At 54.6% G+C, this 8,314-nt stretch overlaps 1 long non-coding RNA gene across 1 annotated transcript; it reads left to right on the forward strand.

Moving 5' to 3' along the window:
* Positions 1-5,352: 5,352 nt before the first annotated feature.
* Positions 5,353-8,012, forward strand: LOC148646495 (uncharacterized). Its single transcript, XR_015927779.1, has 2 exons — positions 5,353-6,124; positions 7,606-8,012. It is a non-coding gene; the product is annotated as an uncharacterized LOC148646495 (long non-coding RNA).
* The last annotated feature ends 302 nt before the right edge of the window (positions 8,013-8,314 follow it).

Consider the following 8,314-nt stretch of genomic DNA (forward strand, 5'->3'; position numbering starts at 1 on the left):
AGCCCATTTGCCGACCACGTCTGCATACGTGCCAGCGTGGCGCACCAGCGAAAGCCTATTTGTTCACATAAGTGCCACTCAACATGTTCTGCGTGCTGATTGGCTGTCACGGCAGTCGTTTTTCCCCACGGAGCGCAGGCCCATGCCGTGTTACGGGGGCGGGATTACTGTCATGAAATTAGTCCATTGGATGAACTAGATGTCCCTCAAGAAGCTCTTCGCCCACGATTGGTTCGAAATTAGTCCCGTACCCGAAAATGTGTTTTCTAATTGGCTAAGAGCGAAAGCACGTCATTTCAGGCTTGATCGCGATTGGATGTTTTACTTTTATTTTTTTATATACTGTATATATTTTGGAAACCACAGCGGCTCCTCTGGGAAGTTTAGCGGGTTGGGTTGCGCGGCGGGATCCGGTCCAGACGTGTCTGGGTGAAGAAGCCAAGGTGTCGGCTTGAACAATACGGCCGCTCTTTCTGCACGAAGTAACCTCTTTTTAGTTTCTGGTTGTCTCCTCTGATTCACAGCTCACCGCCAGTTCTGAAATCTGATGGTTGGCGGTGAGTTTAAGGATTCTGAACACTTCTGTCAGGTCGCCTTGTAGTCTGCTCTGTTCAAGACTAAAGAGACTCAGTTCCTCCAGCCTGTCAGTGTGGGACACTCCCTCCAGACTAAAGAGACTCAGTTCCTCCAGCCTGTCAGTGTGGGACACTCCCTCCAGACTAAAGAGACCCAGTTCCTCCAGTCTGTCAGTGTGGGACACTCCCTTCAGACTAAAGAGACCCAGTTCCTCCAGCCTGTCAGTGTGGGACACTCCCTCCAGACTAAAGAGACTCAGTTCCTCCAGTCTGTCAGTGTGGGACACTCCCTTCAGACTAAAGAGACCCAGTTCCTCCAGCCTGTCAGTGTGGGACACTCCCTCCAGACTAAAGAGACTCAGTTCCTCCAGCCTGTCAGTGTGGGACACTCCCTCCAGACTAAAGAGACTCAGTTCCTCCAGCCTGTCAGTGTGGGACACTCCCTCCAGACTAAAGAGACTCAGTTCCTGCAGACTAAAGACACTCAGTTCCTCCAGTCTGTCAGTGTGTGACACTCCCTCCAGACTTCATCTCTTGGTGGACTTTTAAATCTAATGACGTATGTCTCACAGTGGACCTGCAACTTTCAGTGATTCCCAGCCAGTCTTAAAGATGCCTGTTCTTACTTGGAAACGTCTTTTTGCTGTTTGAAAGGCGCAGTATCGCACGTCCACCACGAGGTGGAGACAAAACACCACTTGTCAATGTCGAGCGGCGCAGGGGTCCCCCTGGTGGTCAGAGCGGGGGGCTTCAAGAGACGGCCTCAGCTGAACTCTGCTGTGGGAAACCGGCGAACAGTCACTCGGGGGCTCTTTCAGAGAACACTTTGTGAAATAAAGGTTTCATAATGTCGTGGTGTTCTTCTGAGAATTAAAACCGGAAGGACTGTATGTTAGATCAGGGGTCTTGAACCTGGATCCCGGAGTGCTGTGTTGGAGTCACTCTTACTGAGCGAATGCCTAATGAATTGAAAGAGTAGATGGATTCCTGTGTTCCAGCAGTAGAGCCCCAGTCCTTCAGGGCTTACAGGCACAGGGTCAGGGTCAGAAATTATCTCTAAATCGCCTGATCTAACAAATCACCTTCATTGGTGATGAGATAACTGTCAGCCAGGGGCAGGCAAGAGGTCAGTCCAGGCAAGAGGTCAGTCCAGGCAAGAGGTCAGTCCAGGCAGGGGTCAGTCCAGACAGGTATCAGTCCAGACAGGGGTCAGTCCAGACAGGTATCAGTCCAGTCAGGTGTCAGTCCAGACAGGTGTCAGTCCAGACAGGGGTCAGTCCAGACAGGGGTCAGTCCAGGCAGGTATCAGTCCAGACAGGTGTCAGTCCAGACAGGGGTCAGTCCAGACAGGGGTCAGTCCAGACAGGTGTCAGTCCAGGCAGGTGTCAGTCCAGACAGGTATCAGTCCAGACAGGGGTCAGTCCAGACAGGTGTCAGTCCAGGCAGGGGTCAGTCCAGACAGGGGTCAGTCCAGGCAGGGGTCAGCAGCCTTGGCCGTTGCTCGCTCGGTCACGTGGTGCTGTAAGGAAGCAGCCTGGGTGCCAGAGTCCAGAGCTGCGCCCTCGGTTTCGCTCTGACTGGCAGAGGACTCTGCACAGCGGCACTCCCTGCCCACACGCTGTCCCAGTCCACACCCTGGCGAGATAAGATAGCGGGCTGAGCCAGAGCCGGGCAGGGCCCCCTCTCCGCGTGCGAGCAAGCACTCAGACCTACACAACGCCGGGCACCACGCGGAGCACGCCCCAACACACCACGCAGGGCCTGACACAGCCCTGGGGGAACAACACAGCCTGTCTGTCAGACGGGGATGGTGCCCAGAGCGCTGCAGCAGAGGGATGAGCAGGGAGGGCCGATCGCCAGCCTGCGCGTGGAGGGACAGCAAACTCAAACGCAGCTGCAAGTCAGGGGCGAAAACACGGCACGTCCTTCAATCTTCAGAGCCGGTCTGCGCAGCACAGCATGGTGACAGCTGGCTGCGCAGATGGACGTGATGAGAGAACAGCTGGCTGCGCAGGTGGACATAGTGAGAGAACAGCTGGCTGTGCAGGTGGACATAGTGAGAGAACAGCTGGCTGCGCAGGTGGACACAGGGAGAGAACAGCTGGCTGCGCAGGTGGACATAGTGAGAGAACAGCTGGCTGTGCAGGTGGACATAGTGAGAGAACAGCTGGCTGCGCAGGTGGACACAGGGAGAGAACAGCTGGCTGCGCAGGTGGACATAGTGAGAGAACAGCTGGCTGTGCAGGTGGACATAGTGAGAGAACAGCTGGCTGCGCAGGTGGACGTAGTGAGAGAACAGCTGGCTGCTGAAGACCAGACTCTGGAATCCTACAGGAACCAGAGTACTGAGAGAGAGACAGGTACAGCACTGAGAGAGAGACAGGTACAGCACTGAGAGAGAGAGAGTTACAGCACTGAAAGAGAGACAGGTACAGCAATGAGAGAGAGAGACAGTTACAGCACTGAAAGAGAGACAGGTACAGCACTGAGAGAGAGACAGGTAAAAGCACTGAGTGAGAGAGACAAGTACAGCACTGAGAGAAAGACAGGTACAGCACTGAGAGAGAGACAGGTACAGCACTGAGAGAGAGAGACAGGTACAGCACTGAAAGAGAAAGAGAGGGGGGTACACCACTGAGAGAGACAGAGAAAGACAGTGCTCATATGCAGGGCACTCTGTCAGTGTCTTTTGAACTTTTAAGGAAGTTGGCAAGCCCAGGGTTTATGGTGAGCCTGTCCAAAGATCGCTGAGCTGAGTAGCTGGGAGACCGTTCTCCTGAGTCTAACAGGACCGGGCCTGGGCCAGGAGCCAGAGCTTACGGACCGGACTGGACTGGGCCAGACTATAGGTCTCAGTACTGTAGTGTGCAATATTGTGTACTGCACCGAACTAAACTATACTGGACAGACCTATACTTAACTGTATTGAGCCACTACACTACTCATCACTTCACATATCAGCACAGGACTGATAGCAGAAGTCTGGAGACACAGAGCATTCTGTATAATGTACAGAGGTATCTTACTATACCGTGGAACAATCTGTATAAGGTGCAATAGGTGTTCACTGAGATCAGGGTAAAAGCACAGTACAGCGCAGTACAGCCCAGCAAGATCAGGGTAAAAGCACAGTACAGCACAGTAGAGCCCAGTGAGATCAGGGTAAAAGCACAGTTCAGCGCAGTAGAGCCCAGTGAGATCAGGGTAAAAGCACAGTACAGCGCAGTAGAGCCCAGTGAGATCAGGGTAAAAGCACAGTACAGCGCAGTAGAGCCCAGTGAGACCAGGAGATCAGGTTGTGGGGTTTCCAGGTCCAGGTATGAAGGCTGAGGACAGACCTGTGAAGCTGAATCCGCCCCTCTTCCAGGACAGGAGCGAGTCTGGGGGGGTGACAAGGGCAGTAGGGTACAGGGCTCCTCTCTGTCTCCCTGTGATGTGCTGAAGGGGCCTGTCTCAGGGAAGACAGCGCAGGACAGGAGAGCCTAGCAGGACAGGACAGGGGACACAGCGGTACTCAGAGAGGGAATGTCCCACGCGCTGGGGTCCGACAGACAGCAACAGGGTGGGAAACAGGGCCTGGGGAGGGAACAGGCTCTCTCCCGGGGTTGATCCTGTCTCAGCCTGAGGCAGAGAGTCACCGGCACAACTGGGCGGTCTGCTCCACACACCCACTCCTCTCTGTGCACCCGAGAGCCTCCTTTTTCCGGAGCAACTGAGCAATTCGCTCACTTACCCAGTGGCCAGCAGGGAAGGAGTGGGAGGCGGGACCCCAGGAGGTCCCCTGTGCACCTGAGGGGTGCAGCATGGGCCCCCACCCAGCACCTCCACCATCTTGGGGTGTGCACTGGCTGTACGCTGCCTGTACCTAATAAACTGGCCGGTCCCCGCCCTGCTCCTGCGAGCAGGTTTGTGTTTGTCTTGCGGCTGTGCTCGGAGGAGACTTTGCTCTCCGCTTCTCTCAATCAGAAGGTTATTATCTGCCCCCTCCTCTTAATTACTCTCTTCTCGTTAATCAGCGGGAGGGGGGCGGGGGGGACTCTGGACCGGCGGGCGGAGATCTCAGGAGCAGTTTCTGATAGGCACCCTGGCGCCACCCCATACCGAGGGCGAATTTGGGGGTGACGACGCAGCCTTGGGGCGCCCCTGTGGGGAGCAGGGGGTCTGTTTGACGATGTCGGGGGGGGGAGCCTGGAGCTGGGCCCGCAGACGGGCTCAGGAGCAGCGCGTTTCCTCCGCAGGGCCGGGCCGGGCCGGGCAGGGCTGGCAGAGTTAAATATTGACAGGCCTGATAATCATTAACCTGCGCTCAGCTCTGCGCTCTTAAGCTGAGCGCTGCCCTGGGACTGACAGTCCAGCTCCAGCACCAGGGCCCTCTCTCCTCTCTGTCCTTCTCTCTCCTCTCTGTCCTTCTCTCTCCTCTCCCCTCTCCCCTCTCTGTCCTTCTCTCTCCTCTCTCCCCTCTCTGTCCTTCTCTCTCCTCTCCCCTCTCTGTCCTTCTCTCCCCTCTCTGTCCTTCTCTCTCCTCTCTGTCGTTCTCTCTCCTCTCCCCTCTCCCCTCTCTGTCCTTCTCTCCCCTCTCTCCTCTCCCCTCTCTGTCCTTCTCTCTCCTCTGGACAGGGGATAGGGCCGGGCCCACAGGACTGAGAGCCCGACCCCTGCGGGGATCCTGCAGAGAGATCCCAGTGTCCCGGTCGGCTGGGGATCGGTCCGGTGGGAGAGGTGACTCCGAGTCCCCGCGGGAGCGACCGGCGCCGGGAAGAGAGGGTGAGATTCTGGACCAGCGGCTCTGACCGGGAGAGGGGTTCTGACGGGCTTGTGGTTGTGAGAGGGACAGGGGTTCTGATGGGCTCGTGGTTGTGAGAGGGACAGGGGTTTTGATGGGTTCAATGGCTGACGGCGTTGATGGTTCTGTGAGTGGGACTGGGTTGATGGTTCTGATGGGCTCATGGCTCTCTGCTGGCCCCAGTGCAGGTGGAAGAGAGCCCCTCTGAGCTCTGTTCTCAGGGGCAGAGACTTTCCAGAGTTCACGCGGCAAGTACACAGTTAGAATCCTCCAATTTAATTATTGAGCATTAATCCACATCTCACCTGGGCTGGGCACTGTGCTCTGATAAGGGCTCGATGATGTCACCGCCCACATCACGGACCCTGTTAGTGCAGGAATGAATCTGAAAGCACACAAAATGGCTGTCATGTCAACCCGCTGACACGGCAACGTGCACAGCACCCTCTGGGACGCAGACTTGTGCTCGGATCCGGTAAGAGAAATACACTGTGTTAATCATTAGAACAATTTCAGGGAGTGTTCAAGGCAGAAAGGTATGTTCCCACAATGCACGGCGTCACATATCACTTCCAGACCTGGAGGACTACAGCAAACTGTGTGGCAGTGCATCATGGGAGCTGTAGTCACTCGAGCGTCTATTCAGTGATTCTACAGACCTGGTGATGATGAGGATGGGGTGTTTATGTGAAGATACAGAGGAGGTGGGCTGAGTGTCTCTACAGTTACTCTACAGATCTGAGGATGAGGATGAGCTCTGACGAGGGTCAGTCCTGCTCTCTTTGACTCTAATCTGCAGTGTGATGCAGCCAGAGAGAGAGAACAGCTCTCCTGGGCGCAGAACTGAGCTTTTATGGTTTTATGGTTCTGTTTTCGTATGGGTGGGAGGCTGGGTAAGTCAAAGTCTGAAAGATACAGAGAGAGACAGACAGGAAGAGAGAAAGACAGACAGTGAAAGAGACAGAGACAGGGAGAGAGACAGGAAGGGACAGAGAGGGAAAGAGACAGAGAGAGACAGTGGGGGGCGGACAGAAATACTGGGGGCAAGTTTTTGCTCTCTGGGCTCCCTGCTCTGGCTATATTTAGAAGTACCATAAAGTTGCTCTGTTATCTAGATAGGTTTGCTCTTTGGCCAGTGGGTGGGAGGAGCAGAGCGTCTATGGTGGGGCTGTAAATTAGAGCTCATGGCCAGGAGATAGTGATCACATGACACACTGAGACTCAGTGGCATGAAGAATCTGAGGGCCAAACCCCAGTGAGATCAGGGTAAAAGCACAGTACAGTGCAGTAAGCCCAGTGAGATCAGGGTAAAAGCACAGTACAGCGCAGTAGAGCCCAGAGAGATCAGGGTAAAAGCACAGTACAGCGCAGTAAGCCCAGTGAGTTCAGAGTAAAAGCACAGTACAGTGCAGTAAGCCCAGTGAGATCGGGGTAAAAGCACAGTACAGCGCAGTAGAGCCCAGTGAGATCAGAGTAAAAGCACAGTACAGCGCAGTAGAGCCCAGTGAGATCAGTTTAAAAGCACAGTACAGCGCAGTAGAGCCCAGTGAGATCAGGGTAAAAGCACAGTACAGCGCAGTAGAGCCCAGTGAGATAGATAGATACTTTATTGATCCCGTGAGGGAAATTGCACAAGAGATCAGAGATCAGGGTAAAAGCACAGTACAGAGCAGTAGAGCCCAGTGAGATTGGGGTAAATGCGCTACAGCGCAGTAGAGCCCAGTGAGAACAGGGTAAAAGTACAGTACAGCGCAGTGCAGTAGAGCCCAGTGAGATAAGGGTAAATGCACAATACAGTGCAATAAAGCCCAGTGAGATCAGGGTAAAAGCACAGTACAGTGCAGTAATGCCCAGTGAGACTGTGGTAAAATTGAAGTTCAGTGTGGTAAACGTTTCAGTGCATATTTAACTGTCTACAGCAGATATGTGTTGCTCTGTGCCATGTAGCCAAATCTATTGCTGTTTCATGGCTCTGTGCTCAGTGTCAGTATTCTGTTATCTGTGTTCAGTGCTCAGTGTCAGTGCTCTGTGCTCTGTGCTCAGTGTCAGTATTCTGTTATCTGTGTTCAGTGCTCAGTGCTCTGTGCTCTGTGCTCAGTGTCAGTATTCTGTTATCTGTGTTCAGTGCTCAGTGCTCTGTGCTCTGTGCTCAGTGTCAGTATTCTGTTATCTGTGTTCAGTGCTCAGTGCTCAGTGGTGTTACACGTCGGCCTGCTCTAACTCTCTGTCCTCTCTTCTCCACCCCAGGGCCTCAGTGTGTCCACCCAGCCAGCAGGGGGCAGCGCAGCCCTGCTCGACTGGCACTCGCTGGCTGTAACAGCAACTCCATGTGGAAGAGCTGTGGTTCCAGTGGAGCTGCTGTTACCTGCAGAGAGGAGCCCCTGTGCAGCAGACCGCAGGACCGGCCACCCTCCTCCTGGCCCCCGGAGGGGCACGGGGGGCCACGAGCCCGCAGGGCCAGGGGCGCAGGACGATGACCTATGAATTGACAGCCAGTGTTGTATGGCGCCTGCCTGTCAGTTCTATAGGCCACAGGCCTGCGGCCTCACTCCTGGACGCTCGGACAGCCAGACCACCCCCTTCACTCCGAGAGACGCAGACAGATGTGGGGAACTGGGATTAGTGGGATAATAAAAGCCACAAGGCCTTTGGAATCTGTGTGTCCGTGTCTTTTTCTCTTTTCACTTTGTGTAAAGAAGTGGCTCCTCTTCTCAGTTTTAAAGGTACTTTCACTGGTGTCCTCAGGTGCACGTTTCACTGTTCCTGCAGTCCGTCAGTGTGGGACACTCCCTCCAGACTAAAGAGACTCAGTTCCTCCAGCCTGTCAGTGTGGGACACTCCCTCCAGACTAAAGAGACTCAGTTCCTCCAGCCTGTCAGTGTGGGACACTCCCTCCAGACTAAAGAGACTCAGTTCCTCCAGCCTGTCAGTGTGGGACACTCCCTCCAGACTAAAG

This window comes from Lepisosteus platostomus, chromosome 16 (assembly GCF_059453375.1).
Source record: "Lepisosteus platostomus isolate fLepPlt1 chromosome 16, fLepPlt1.hap1, whole genome shotgun sequence".
Taxonomy (NCBI): domain Eukaryota; kingdom Metazoa; phylum Chordata; class Actinopteri; order Semionotiformes; family Lepisosteidae; genus Lepisosteus; species Lepisosteus platostomus.